Source organism: Trichomycterus rosablanca, chromosome 3 (genome assembly GCF_030014385.1).
Source record: "Trichomycterus rosablanca isolate fTriRos1 chromosome 3, fTriRos1.hap1, whole genome shotgun sequence".
Lineage (NCBI taxonomy): Eukaryota > Metazoa > Chordata > Actinopteri > Siluriformes > Trichomycteridae > Trichomycterus > Trichomycterus rosablanca.
Window position 1 is genome coordinate 4,556,980 of NC_085990.1, and position 15,557 is coordinate 4,572,536.

At 40.4% G+C, this 15,557-nt stretch overlaps 1 protein-coding gene and 1 long non-coding RNA gene across 2 annotated transcripts in view; one reads left to right on the forward strand and one right to left on the reverse strand.

Annotated features, from left to right (window-relative positions):
* Positions 1-15,557, forward strand: part of sema6e (sema domain, transmembrane domain (TM), and cytoplasmic domain, (semaphorin) 6E) — a 92,253-nt gene that overhangs the window by 1,841 nt on the left and 74,855 nt on the right. The gene's annotated exons all lie outside the window — the stretch shown is intronic.
* On the reverse strand, positions 7,070-9,644 carry LOC134310188 (uncharacterized). Its single transcript, XR_010011277.1, has 2 exons — positions 9,061-9,644; positions 7,070-7,186 (listed from the first exon to the last, which is right to left on the reverse strand). It is a non-coding gene; the product is annotated as an uncharacterized LOC134310188 (long non-coding RNA).

The following is a 15,557-nucleotide window of genomic DNA, read 5'->3' on the forward strand; positions in this document are numbered from 1 at the left end:
GTCGGTGATAAGTTAAAGTTGACCAAAGTTTAGCTTTATGCATACTAGAAGTGATGCGATGTGATGATTACCAATAAGATTTAAGCACTGAGCACAGTGGTACGTGCCCCTGTGAAATAGTGCTCTCTCTTTATTTATTTACTTTATTTTGGCTTGGTGACACTTCTGGTGTGAACACAGAACGACAAGCGATCAGCAATCAAGACAAGGTGACAAAAGACGAAATATCAGTGCCGGTCTGATCATTGGGTTACATATGCATTATAAATGCCAGATGAAGGTACCTTTAAAAAGTATAGATATTTACAAATATATACACCAACCAGGCATAACATTCTGACCACTGACAGGTGAAGTGAATAACACTGATTATCTCTTCATCACGGCACCTGTTAGTGGGGGGGTATATTAGGCAGCAAGTGAACATTTTATCCTCAAAGTTGATGTTAGAAGCAGGAAAAATGGGCGAGCGTGAGGATTTGAGCGATTTTGACGAGGGCCAAATTGTGACGGCTAGACGACCGGGTCAGAGCATCTCCAAAACTGCAGCTCTTGTGGGGTGTTCCCGGTCTGCAGTGGTCAGTATCTATCAAAAGTGGTCCAAGGAAGGAGCAGTGGTAAACCCGGCGACAGGGTCATGGGCGGCCAAGGCTCATTGATGCACGTGTGGAGCGAAGGCTAGCTCAGACGAGCTACTGTAGCTCAAATTGCTGATGAGGTTAATGCTGGTTTTGATAGAAAGGTGTCAGAATACACAGTGCATCACAGTTTGTTGCGTATGGGGCAGCAAAACAATATTAGGAGGGTGGTCATAATGTTATGCCTGATCGGTGTATATATACATATATAGATAATTGCAATTATCAATTGTGAAGGTGCTAATGCACATCTATCTTTCAGCAATACAAACTAGCCTGGATTTATTCCATTTTCTTGGAAAGCCTGTAGCTGTGCCTCTTATTTAGTCCCTCTCTGTCCTCTTTCCGCCTGCCTCTTTTTCCTTTAAACCCATTTTTGCTTCAATGGCCATTATTGACCACACTGAGCCAGGTAAATCGCTAAGCTCTGAAGCCAAAAAGAGCTCCCGTGAACAGTTTGCACTGCTGCATTGAAATAGTTTCTAATAAATGCTGTATAAAGACGAGTGGAGGGTAAAATCCAGTCAGACAGGTGCTCAGGATTTTCCACATTTCTATAGCAGGCGTGATTTAAGGAGCCGGCGCGTGATGGGATAGAGAAAGCTCCGTCAGAGTGACTCTACGGGCATGAAGAAGCGATGGACTGACTGAATAGGAGACACTTCTCGCTTCTATTTTCTCACCTTAAACTTTCACTAAATATAAAAGCTTCTATAGGCTTATGTGGGTACGGAGGTGTGTGAAATCTTGGCTGTATCTCATACGTGGGCTGCTCTGTGAAAAGAGCTGCAGGATCCTTCAGCATTTACATTTCAAACACTAAATATTTGTAGAATGGTTGGATGATTGAGAAGATAATGAGTGGAGTTTATCCGGGTGCAGGTTTAAACTAGTCAGTTGTAGCTCATTATTTTTCATGTTAAAATGATCGAGCTTTGATTATATTTGATATATGGTACAGTGTTAGCCTAGTGGGTGGGTTCAAATCCAGGCTCTGCTATGCATCCACTGTTGGGCCCCTGAGCAATGCCCTTAACCCTGTCTGCTCCAGGGATGCTGTGTAATAACTGACCCTGACTTTGTAGTTCTACAATTACTGTCTGTAGTCCATTTAGTTCTCTACATACTTTTTTAGCCTGCTTTCACCCTGTTCTTCAATGATTAGGACCCCCACAGGACCACCACAGAGCAGGTATTATTTGGGTGGTGGATCATTCTCAGCACTGCAGTGACACTGATGTGGTGGTGGTGTGTTAGTGTGTGTTGTGCTGTTATGAGTGGATCAGACACAGCAGCGCTGCTGGAGTTTTTAAACACCTCACTGTCACTGCTGGACTGAGAATAGTCCACCAACCAAAAATATCCTGCCAACAGCGCTCCGTGGAGAGCGTCCTGTGACCACTGATGAAGGTCTAGAAGATGACCGACTCAAACAGCAGCAATAGATGAGCGATCGTCTCTGACTTTACATCTACAAGGTGGACCGACTAGGTAGGAGTGTCTAATAGAGTGGACAGTGAGTGGACACGGTGTCTGATCCACTCATACCAGCACAACACACACTAACACACCACCACCATGTCAGTGTCACTGCAGTGCTGATCCACCACCTAAATAATACCTGCTCTGTAGTGGTCCTGTGGGGGTCCCGACCATTGAAGTACAGCATGAAAGCAGACTAAAAAGGTATGTACTAGGTACGGAAGGTATGGACTACATTCAGTAATTGTAGTGGAGCTGATAAAATGGACAATGTGTGTAGAAACAAGAAGGTGGTTTTAATGTTATGGCTGATCGGTGTATATATACGTATATATATATATATAATTTGAAAACAAAAGTGGATTGGGCTCATACGACTAGGAAGCCAATGTTGTCTTTACAATTTTAGAAATCCCTCGACCCATTGTGGTCAGATTTGTGGTCAGCTGAAGGATAAACTTGATGTTCTGGATAAAGCTAGAACCTTGAAGGACTCTCATATATATATATGAGATAGCCAAAAATCTATCACAACTGAATATAAGTTAAGATACAACAGACGTGACTTTGAGAGCCATATCTTTGATTTCTCTATAAGTAACTTTTTTCAATTAAAGCTATTTTTTATTTGATGCCTCTTACATTTGTGGTTTATAATGAACTCCAGTAGAATGATTTGTGTGTTTTTGTACCTTCAAACACATCCTCTTTATTATCCTCCACTCTGTATCCTCTCAGCGGTTATGATAAATGAAGTCATTATTCATCTGTACATGTAACATGAGTTTTCTCTTATCACGTTATCAGAAAAACGGCTTACGGAGTGACGTCTCTAAACTTCCTAAATATAATTTAGTTCAACATGTAGGAGAAAATAGATCCGGAGCTGGGCTGTCTGTGTTTATTCATGATGACTGAGAAGTTAAAATTAGAAATGATCTCACTCTGATAGGGTCTGATAGGGTTGATGTGGGTTTTTCAGCCGGGCTTTGTGGGAAGAATATTAATCGCTGGTGTTATTTATTGAGCACCTTACTCTGTTATCAAAGGTCACTTGATCTTGTAAATATGGAGAATTAAACTTTGTTAAATTTTAAGGTATTTTAATATAAAACTTCAAACATTAATTAAATTCCTCTAATGAGAATCTTTTTATTCTAGTTATTTTGCTCGTATTTGTAAATCTACACAAATGAAAGAAAATTCTGCAGCTCTTATACATCTTGACTATTTGAGTGAAGGAATACAATCAGAAAAGAGATCATAAATATATTCAGATTTATCAGATCATTTATTACTCTTTAGTCAGTGTTAATAAAGAAACTAAGACAAATATTTCTGAATTAACCAACATACTTGCTAGTATTTTATGGAATAATTTATATGAGGAGGAAGATGATGATGGTTTCTCATATCAAAAATTTTTTTTACAACCGCAAATCAGAAAAAGTTGGGACAGTATAGAAAATGCAAATAAAATAAAAAGTGTTCCTAACATTTACTTTGACTTATTTGATGTCAGACAGGATGAACCTGAAATATTTCATGTTTTATCTGCTCAACTTCATTTCATTCATTAATAAACATCCATTCCTGCATTTCAGGCCTGCAACACATTCCAAAAAAAGTTGGGACAGGGGGCAATTTAGAGCTAGTAATGAGGTGAAAAAAGTAAATAATGACGTGATTCCAAACAGGTGATTGTAATCATGGTTTGGTACAAAAGCAGCATCCAGGAAAGGCTGAGTCCTTGATGAGTAAAGATGATCAGAGGATCCAGTTTGTTCACAAATGTGTGAGAAAATGATTGAAATGTTTAAAAACAATGAACCTTAAAGAAAGATTGGAAGGGATTTGCATATTTCTCCCTCTACAGTGCAGAATATCATTAAACCATTCAAGGAATCAGGAGGAATTTCAGTATGTAAAGGCCAAGGGCGCAAGCTTAAGCTGAAGTCCCGTGATCTCAAAGGCATGGCTGTGGAAGGTGAGGGTATGGGTACTGGACTGGCCTGCCTGCAGTCCTGACCTGTCCCCAATAGAGAATGTGTGGAGAATTTGGAAATGAAAACTGCGACAACGACGACCCCGTACTGTTGCACATCTTAAGACGTGTTTGCAGGAAGAACAGGACAAAATAAAAGCTGAAACACTAAATCACTCGGTCTCCTCGGTGCCAAAACGTCTTTTAAATGAGGTGAAAAGGAACGGCAACATTACAAAGTGGTAAATGCTTTACCGTCCCAACTTTTTTTGGAATATGTTGCAGGTCTAAAATGCAGGAATGGATGTTTATTAATAAATGAAATGAAGTTGAGCAGATAAAACGTGAAATATCTCAGGTTCATCCTGTCTATAATCACATAAAAGTCAAAGTAAATGTTAGAAACTCTGTGTTTTTATTTTATTTGCATTTTCCATCCTGTCCCAACTTTTTCTGATTTGGGGTTGTACATTTTCGGCATTTAGCAGACGCCTTTATCTAAAGTGACTTACATTACAATATACAATCTCAGCAATTGAGGGTTAGGGCCTCAACAGCAGCCACCTGGCTGTGGTGGGGCTTGAACCCGTGGCCTTCTGATTACTAGTCCAGTACCTTAACCACTAAGCTACGACTTGCCCTTATGAAAGTTGTTAGTTTTAATGACTATGATAATGTTTTCCAACTGGCTCTTTCACTAAGAATTATAGTCCTGACTTTAATAAGCTTGATTTACTGAAGCTGTTAGGAAACAAAATAAATGATGTGGAGGGCAGGTTGTAAATCTTACTTCAGCTACACGTGGCATCTATAAATTCTATAGAAATAAATAGATTAATTCTATTAGAGGTGTAATTTATGAGGTACTCAGAAGACACCAAAATGACATGGAAAATCATGCATCATTTTTTACTTGCTTACTCTAAAAAACAAATCTGTATTGTAGAACCATTAAGCCTTAACACGTTCTCCTTTACCTTCAGTATGCACTACATAAACAAGTGTACTAGGTGTTAAATAGCAGGAGATTTGTATTACAGCCTCAAACTCAGATGTAAGGTAAAATTAGAAATGATCTCACTCTGATAGGGTCAGATATCACATGTAATCACATGTACTTGTATGTACTCACATGTACTCACGTGTACTCCTATGTACTCACATGTACTAGTATGTACTCACATGTAATCACATGTACTTGTCTGTACTCGTATGTACTCACACGTAACTCACATGTACTTGTATGTACTCACATGTACTCACATGTACTTGTACTCACATGTACTAGTATGTAATCACATGTACTACCATGTACTCGTGCTGAATGTAGAACAGATTACACTCAGTCTCTATCACACTTTCTGGCTCAGTCATTAAGAAAATAAATAGCGACAGTGAATTATTCCGTGTGTTCACTCACTGTGTGATTCATGGTGATGCTGCATGGTACCAAAGAGCTCCGGCACGGCTGCTCATTGGAGTACGACATGAAACGGTAACAAATTGCTTTTGCCCCGGTGTCAGGCTGAACACTGGGCCACACAGGCGGCTCTGTACCGAGAATACAAAACATCAACCGCCTGACGTGGTCAGTGTCTCTGCGTATCACTCACATTAATACATCAGCTGGAATCAGGCATAACATTAAAACCACCTCCTTGTTTCTACACTGACTGTCCATTTTATCAGCTCCACTTACCATATAGAAGCACTTTGTAGTTCTACAATTACTGACTGTAGTACATCTGTTTCTCTGCATGCTTTGTTGGCCCCCTTTCATGCTGTTCTTCAATGGCCAGGACCACCACAGAGCAGGTATTATTTAGGTGGTGGATGATTCTCAGCACTGCAGTGACAATGACATGGTGGTGGTGTGTTAGTGTGTGTTGTGCTGGTATGAGTGGATTAGACACAGCAGTGCTGCTGACCTGAGAATAGTCCACCAACCAAAAATAACCAGCCAACAGCGCTCCGTGGGCAGCGTCCTGTGACCACTGATGAAGGGCTAGAAGATGACCGACTCAAACAGCAGCAATAGATGAGCGATTGTCTCTGACTTTACATCTACAAGGTGGAACAACTAGGTAGGAGTGTCTAATAGAGTGGACAGTGAGTGGACACGGTATTTAAAAACTCCGGCAGCGCTGCTGTGTCTGATCCACTCATACCAGCACAACACACACTAACACACCACCACCATGTCAGTGTCACTGCAGTGCTGAGAATGATCCACCACCTAAATAATACCTGCTCTGTAGTGGTCCTGTGGGGGTCCTGACCATTGAAGAACAGGGTGAAAGCAGGCTAAAAAAGTATGTAGAGAAACAGATGGACTACAGTCAGTAATTGTGGAACTACAAAGTGCTTCTATGTGGTAAGTGGAGCTGATAAAATAGACAGTGAGTGTAGAAACAATGTCTTTAAGATGCTTTTAGACAAATATGCAGACAAAAGGTCCTGAACATACCGCCTTTAATGAATATATTATTAAACATTATTATTCTGGTAATAGCAAATCACGCCGTGTGTGTGTGTGTGTGTGTGTGTGTGTGTGTGTGTGTGTGTGTGTGTGTGTGTGTGTGTGTGTGTGTGTGTGTGTGTAATTGAAGGTTTTAGCTGGTATCTATCGGCAGTAAGGATCTGAGCGCTTTTTTTCCCACGGCTCATTGATATTCTGAGCAGGTAGCGTATTAAGTGCGGTATTGATCCGCAGATGTGATGCATCCTCCGGGATTCTTCCAAAGCTGCTCTGGGATCCTCTCTGTCAGTACATGAGCTCCCTGAGCCCTCTTCCGAGAACTCACAGTGACGTGACATTGTGTGTGTGTGTGTGTTGCTGGGTGTGAGTAAAATGGTTTGGTGTGGTTACATTCATTAAAATCCAGATGATCTCTTTCAATTTGCAGGATAGTGGAGATGGTTCCAGATTAGTAAACAGTGCTAATAAGCAGCGTTGGGATAAATACTGACTACATTTATTGTTTATTAATTAATGGATTTAATAACAGATGGTCACAACACATGAACAGAGAAACCCAAAGAGAGAACGGTTATTGCACTGTGTCGACAAATTCTGAACCATCTGTAAGAGAAAAACAGAGACAGATCAATCAAATCAGTAGTAAATTATAAATATGCTGTATGCAAATATGCATTTAAAAGATTTGTGTTTGTGACACTCTGCATAATGTGTTTATTTTATTAAGAATGTGTCGGCTTGTCAGAGTTATTACATAATTATCTGTTAGCAGGTATTTGAGTAATATTGCGTAATTATTTTATTGTCAGGTTTCACAAGCCTTCAGATTTCATTATCAATGACTTTAAATTATAGATTTTTCTTCCATTTTCTCCCAATTTAGTGTAGTCAATTTGTCTTCCGCTGCTGGGGATCCCCGATTTTTTGTAGTCGAGGTGGGTATATTGCTGCTCCGACCCGTGCGCAGCCCTTAACAGAACCCCTTTCCACCCATGCACTCTGCACAGGCGCCTCTCTATCTGCTAATCGGGGTCCTTTCACAGTGCTTAAAGACCCTACCCACATAGTCCGGTCATCCCTCCCTGCAGGCACTGCCAATTATGCCCGCTAGATGGCGCCCTGCCGATGGCGGTGGCAATGCTGAGTTTCTAAACAAGGAGTTCAGAATCTTGGCGCTGGTGCGCTAGTGGAATATCCCGCTGCGCCACCTGGGCGTCGAGATTTTGTAAAAAAATTTTGGGCGCCACAATAGCTCGGTGGGTAGCACTGTCGCCTCACAGCAAGAAGGTCCTGGGTTCGATTCCCAAGTGGGTTTCCTCTGAAAGCTCCGGTTTCCTCCCACGGTCCAAAGATGTGCAAGTGAGGTGAATTAAGGTGAACTGTGCCCATTTATCCATTCACCTGTTTTTAGTAACTGACCAGTGGCGTCAAATATGCAAAAATGTCGAGTTAAAGTCGAGTCAGAGCCAGTAATACTACCCGTGCAGTCAAGTAAAGCTTATGATCTGTTATTTCTGACTTTTATCTAGTAAAACTAATTGAAAATACCCCCTTTTGCATTAAAAGTTGTGTAATATATATGATATAATTTCAGCATCAGTACTAAACGACCATTTGTAGATGGATCACTAAAATTAAATTGCTTAAAATGTAACCATATCCAGCACAGTATTTTAATTAATTTAAATAAATTTGAAAGTATCTCTGTTTATTAGAATTCGGCGCATATATATATTGTATACATACTGTATATACAATGTACATATATAAAATAGGGCTGTCAAACGATTAAAATTTTTAATCGCGATTAATCTCAGAATTTCATATAGTTAATCGCGATTAATCACATTTTTTTTAAAAAGAAGAAAACAAGGATTTTTAAGTGAAATGTTACCATTAAAATGGTGAACACATTTCATGCTAAATGTACTGATGTTAAAAACTGCTGGGACAAGAGAAAACTGTAAGGGAGTTTTATTCACTCACATACTAGGCAGTAATACAGGGGTGGGCAATTAAATTTTCCAAGGGGCCACTATAAGGTGAACTTAATTCTGCTCAATATTAATTTTATCTCTTTATTTACATTTACATTACATTTTCAGCATTTAGCAGACGGCTTTATCCACAGCAATTTACATTACAGTTACAGTTTACAGTCTGAGCAATTGAGGGTTAAGGGCCTTGCTCAAGGGCCCAACAGCAGCAACCTGGCAGTGGGGGGGCTTGAACCAGCGACCTTCTAATTACTACTCCAGTACCTTAACCACTAGGCTACAACTGCCCACTCTTTATGAAAAGCAGTAAATTGTGCAGTTCTTGTTTAGATGTTACAATCAGAAAATTAGAAGTAAGCAGAGTAAAAACATCAACATTATTTCACTATTTATACAAACAAATGCAAAAAAACAAAAACAAATGTGAACAAAATGTGCAGGTTTTTAAACTTTACACTATTTTGTTTTGAGTCTAATTACCTCATTTGTTTTTCAGTCCTTTGTTACTGTTGGATTAAAATCACAGAGCTGGTCCTGACTGCTTCAGTTCTGGATGTGTTAAACTTTATAAAAAGTCCGTGTTGCTTTTGCAGTTTAGTTAGTGAAGCTTCAGGTGTGACGCTCCGCATCGTTCATGTTCTTGTATTTCTCTGTTTAGTACCGTAACAGCGATTTAGAGCCTAAATTGTGATCGTTAACCAGCGTTACACCTGACTTCAGTAAATAAATACTTCAGAAGTTCACGTCTTGTTAAAAACTCGACCGTCAGTCACACTCAGTTCTGTTCGCATTACAGTGAAGCTGATACACTCGCGCACACGTCAATCCAAACTTGCGGATATTTAAAGACACAGCGCTCCCGTCAAAACAGTCCTGTTATAATGCATGTGTGATGTACATTTATTCACATCAAATTTTTAATTGCCACGAATCTCATGCGGGCCGGTTGGGGATGTCTCGCGGGCCGGACGTGGCCCCCAGGTCTGCTCAACATGAACTACGGATGACTGGCAGGGTCAAATAGATTTTGCGTTAATGGCACTATTTTTTTTAATCGCGTTAAATTGAGTTTGCGTTAATGCGTTATTATCGCGTTAACTTCGACAGCCCTAATATAAAACTGTATCTACTGTGAAACGGGATGGTGGCAGTACTGTGCTCTGGGGATATTTTTGCTGCCAGTGGGAATAGTGCATTTCAGAAAATAATTCAACCAATGAAGAGGGATTAAATAAATCTTAATTTTTGAATTTTCGAATCCAGTTGACCAAAACATTTAACGATTAAAATTTTTTTTAAATAGTTAATAAAATAAATTAAAAAATTATGAAGCTTTTGGAATTGTTTGTTATGAACTGAACTGCATGAGGAATATGTAGAATGAAGTGTGGAAAGGTCAAGTCTGCTGAATAACACATTTGATTGATATCAAGAAGCGAGCCAGAATTGTTGATGGTTATCAGAAGCAGCTGGCCGATGTTAAACATGCTGGGAAACAAAACGCAGGTGAACTGTTTGTCAAATTTAAAATAATAATAATAATAATAGTAATAATAGTAATAATAAATGCATGCATAAAACACAAACATTAAAGAACAGTTGCAAAAACGTCAAAATCTCCCCCTAATGACCCCTAATATAACAATATAATAATATTATAATTAAAGTCACACACGCACCATCTTTTTTGTGCCACACAGGCTTATTTTTACTCAAATGACTACAGAAAAGCGAAGAAATAATAAAATAAAGAAATACAATTTAGGCAGATTCACTTGTAAAGCCTGAGTGGGCGAATTTTCGAACACTTTAGGAAAGTGCCTAAATCTCCTTCCCTCATGGAAGCGTTGGATCCATTTTTCTTCTTAAATAGACGTCTTCATTATCGCTCAGTCATCCGTCTGCCTGAATGGAACTCGGTTACCGTGCTCGGTTCCTCCAGTTAATCAAATAAGGACCGAAGGCAGCTGGCAGCGTCTCAAACTGTCACACGTGCGCGGCCGTGACGCGGGTATCAAGAAGCCTTTCATGCTAAACTTATTATGATGATTAGGTGAGGTGAACGAGGTCGGTCGCTTCTGCCGTATGCTGGCTCGGCTCCCTCTCCTGTCTAACGTGAGCTCGCGGGAGAGGGACGACGCCCTGGAGGAGGCAGCTCTGCTTTTATTACTCCTCTTATGTGATCGGGTGTCTAAATCTTCACTCCTACAATAAACACACACACACAAGAAAATAAACACACACCGGTGGCAGGTTCCCCCCGGGACGAGCTTCTAAATGAATTAGAGCCCCAAACACACCTGTGTCAGAATTGCTCTTGATATTCAGACCTCACATCCACACTGGCTGGATGGAGCTGAAATCTTGTCTCACCCACATCAGTTATTTCCTGTTCAGACAGATTTCCCTTTCGTAGCTCCGACCCGGCCGCCTGGAAGGTCAGATTAGAATATTTGTGTCAGCCGACTCTCAAAATCAGCCTGCCTGGGAGGACGTTTCTACCACTCGTCTCATCTGGACCTTCAGTAACCCTCCGCATTTAGTGTTTTAAACTTATTACTCGTCCGCTTGCTAAAGCTGATGGACGTGTTTGCTTCTGCACATTCATTCATTCTCACCAGCACAACTGTAGAGAGAAAACTTGGTTCTGATTTTTTAACCGTTCAGATGAATTTATCTTGAGTTTCGTCTTTACATCAACCGCCTGACGTGGTCAGTGTCTCTGCGTATCACTCACATTAATAAATCAGCTGGAATCAGGCATAACATTAAAACCACCTCCTTGTTTCTACACTGATTGTCCATTTTATCAGCTCCACTTACCATATAGAAGCACTTCGTAGTTCTACAATTACTGACTGTAGTCTATCTGTTTCTCTGCATACGTTTTTATCCTGCTTTCACCCTGTTCTTCAATGGTCAGGCCCCCCACAGGACCACCACAGAGCAGGTATTATTTAGGTGGTGGATCATTCTCAGCACTGCAGTGACACTGACATGGTGGTGGTGTGTTAGTGTGTGTTGTCCTGGTATGAGTGGATAATACACAGCAGCGCTGCTGGAGTTTTTAAATACCGTGTCCACTCACTGTCACTGCTGGATTGAGAATAGTCCACCAACCAAAAATATCCAGCCAACAGCGCCCCGTGTGCAGCATCCTGTGACCACAGATGAAGGTCTAGAAGATGACCAACTCAAACAGCAGCAATAGATGAGCGATCGTCTCTGACTTTACATCTACAAGGTGGACCAAATAGGTAGGAGTGTCTAATAGAGTGGACAGTGAGTGGACACGGTATTTTAAAACTCCAGCAGCGCTGCTGTGTCTGATCCACTCATACCAGCACAACACACACTAACACACCACCACCATGTCAGTGTCACTGCAGTGCTGAGAATGATCCACCACCCAAATAATACCTGCTCTGTGGTGGTCCTGTGGGGGTCCTGACCATTGAAGAACAGGGTGAAAGCAGGTTAAAAACGTATGCAGAGAAACAGATAGACTACAGTCAGTAATTGTAGAACTACAAAGTTCCTCTATATGGTAAGTTGATAAGCTGATAAAATGGACAGTGAGTGTAGAAACAAGGAGGTGGTTTTAATGTTATGGCTGATCGATGTATATTGTCTAAGCAATTAAAGGTTGCTCAAGGGTCCAACAGTGGCTACATCTGTCCCAACTGCCATTTCAAAACAAACCTAAAACCTGTAGGGTGGAAGTGAAACCAGAACAGGAACACACACTACCCTCTGGGGTGAAGTTAGATCTCAAATATCTGTGGATGGTTACGATACACACCCGTCTGACACTAATAGTATCTCAGGAGAGATGTAAGTGCTGATAGTGTGTGTGTGTATGGGCGATGATACATATTTATTGGATGCTCGAACCATAGATAAGAGGTTATAAATGGAAGCGTGTGTAAAAGTGCTTTGTGTGTGGCGGTGTAACCCCAGACGGAAACCCGCTCTCTGTCGATTTAGCTCGTGCTGCTCTCGCTCGGGTTCGACTGTCTCGTGCCTGGTGGTTTTTATCATCGGTGGCGTCAATTTTCTTTGTCTCTCTTTATGCACGTGTTTCGTATCCACCGCCTCGTCGGTAATATCCTCACATAAAAACGCTCGCATCTTCTCTACAATTCATTCCTAGCTTTCCAAACACACACACACACACACCCACACACCACTCACCACTCAAATTCTCGCCTGTATTAGCTGTAGCACAAGAATAATGATTCTTTATTGGCTCTGGCACACAGACTAATGAGAATCTCAAACCCGACAAGCAGAGTGCATTCATCATGCACTTACACTTAATGACACCACCACCGCCATGGCTTAACTTTACACACTAATTGAGTGTATACACACACACACACACAAAGTGTTAGGTTGTGATTTTGCTTGCTGTGTGACTATCCGTGTTTATTACAAAAAGAAAAGCTTTAGGTTGTGTGTGTCCTATTAGCGAATGTTGTATATATAGGCTGCTGTATCAAGAACGTTCACTGCCAGTAATGCAGTTTTCAATTGGAGTTTATGTGGTTTGTGAAACAGCATCTAATCCACCTTCCTTCTTATACCTTGAGACTGTCGCTGTTATTCAACTGTCACTGACGTTTATCTTGGAAATACTGTATGTGTTTGTCTTTTCATGTCATTTTTATGCTACATTTTCTGTTCAAGCTTTGTTAAAGCTGTAATATAAAAACATTATTTTTTAATTATTTAATTTAATTAAAATGTTTTGTTTTGTTTTATTTTTATTCATTTATATTGTATTTATTTTTATTTTGTTTTTACTTTTATTTTATTTTTTTATATTGTATTTATTGTTATTAATTTATATTGTATTTATTTTTATTCATTTATATATTTTTTATATTTATTTTATTGTTATTAATTTGTTGTATTTATTTTATTTTAAATAATTTATATTGTATTTCTTTTTATTTTATTTTTATTAATTTATATATATTTTTTTATTTTATTGTTATTAATTTGTTGTATTTATTTTATTATTAATAATTTATATTGTATTTATTTTTATTTTATTTTTGTTAATTTATATTGTATTTTTATTAATTTATGTTGTATTTGTTTTTTAATTTGTATTTATTTGTATTTTTTATAAATCTAATCATAAAGCTAAGAATGATCTTTTATTGAAGCGTTATAGGGGTGCAGAAGAAGAGCAGGCAGAGTGGAGTGGATGGTACAGAGCGGGAGGAGTGATTTACGATAGGAGGGGAAGTTTATAAGACAGTAGTGAGACCTGCTGTGTTATACGGCTCATACGGTGGTGGCACTGACACAAATAAAAGAAAAGGGAGCTGGAGGTGGTGGAGATTGGGAGCGAGGTGGATGGACAGGATTAGGAACTAGGAATGAGTTTATTAGAGGTACGGAGCAGGTAAGATGTTTTGGAGATAGAGGTAGGGAGGAGAGATCGAGATGGTTTGAGCGTGTGCAGAGGAGGGATGAGAGTTATATGGGGAGGAGGGTGCTGAGGATGGAGCTGGTTTATGGATGTGGTGAGGGAGGACACATGGGAGGTTGGTGTGACAGGAGAATGTTCAGGACAGGGCAAGATAGACACAAATGATCCTCTTTGGCCACCCTGAATAGGAACAGCCGAAAGATGAAGGAGAAATATACAGTGCAGTATATATTTATATGGTTATGTCATGTCCTGCTCCTGATTATGTGTATTATTGTTGAAAATTCTCTAGGGTAAATCAGTTCTTCCTGTTTTAGCTTGTTTTTTTGATTAGTGGTCAGACCGGCCTGCATTTCTTCACTCCTTATTAAATGTCTTTACACTTCCTGCTGTTTCTGTTTTTTTTTTTATCCCCCATAAGTAACTAATGCTAAGCGAGAAAGCTAAATACAGACGCCTGGCACCAGAGCTTAATTAGACTCGTATTTAAGCCTCAGCGGGGCACATAATCAGTTTGGGGATTAGTATTTGAATTCGATAAGGGATTATCCATCTTGCAGGCAAAAGGTCTGGAGTGATCGAGGTTCCGTTAAACAGATCCATGTGGGTACTACAAAAAAAAAAAAAAAAAAAAAATTATTCAGACCACATTCCAAAAAAACAGAGACGTGTTCAGGTTACAGCAGGACTTTTTACACCACATGGAGACTTCTGCTTAATTTTGGAAGGGTGGCACGGTGGCTAAGTGGGTAGCACTGTCGCCTCACAGCAAGGGTTCGCCTGGGCTCGATCCCCAGGTGGGGCGGTCTGGGTCCCTTCTGTGTGGAATTAACATGTTCTCCCTGTGTCTGCGTGGGTTTCCTCCCACAGTCCAAAGATGTGCAAGTGAGGTGAACTGGAGACACTAAATTGTCCAAGACTGTGTTTGATATAACCTTGTGAACTGATGAGTCTTGTGTGATGAGTAACTACAGTTCCTGTCATGAATGTAACCAAAGTGTAAAACATGACGTTACAATCCTAATAAACATAGCTTAATTTTGGACCAGTTCAGATGTTTGGGACGTTTGGTGTTGGATCTGTAATGGGCGGCACGGTGGCTTAGTGGGTACCACTGTCGCCTCACAGCAAGAAGGTCTTGGGTTCGATCCCCAGGTGGGGCGGTCCGGGTCCTTTCTGAGTTTGCATGTTCTCCCCGTGTCCACGTGGGTTTCCTCTGGGTGCTCTGGTTTCCTCCCACAGTCCAAAAACATGCCACCAGGCTAACTGGAAACACTGAATTGTCCTATAGATACCTAGCCACTAGATGTACAAACCAGTGCATTGTAGTGCCGGTCCCAAGCCCGGATGAATAGGGAGGGTCGTGTCAGGAAGGGCATCCGGCATAAAAAACTGTGCCAAATCCCGCCGGCGACCCCTAACGGGAAGAAGCCGGAAATGCCGACCCCGTAACCGAAAAACGGGTCAAAGGCTGAGGAACAAGAAGAAGAAGAAGGTGTTGGATCTGTAATGATCCCAGTGTATGTGTGGTGTT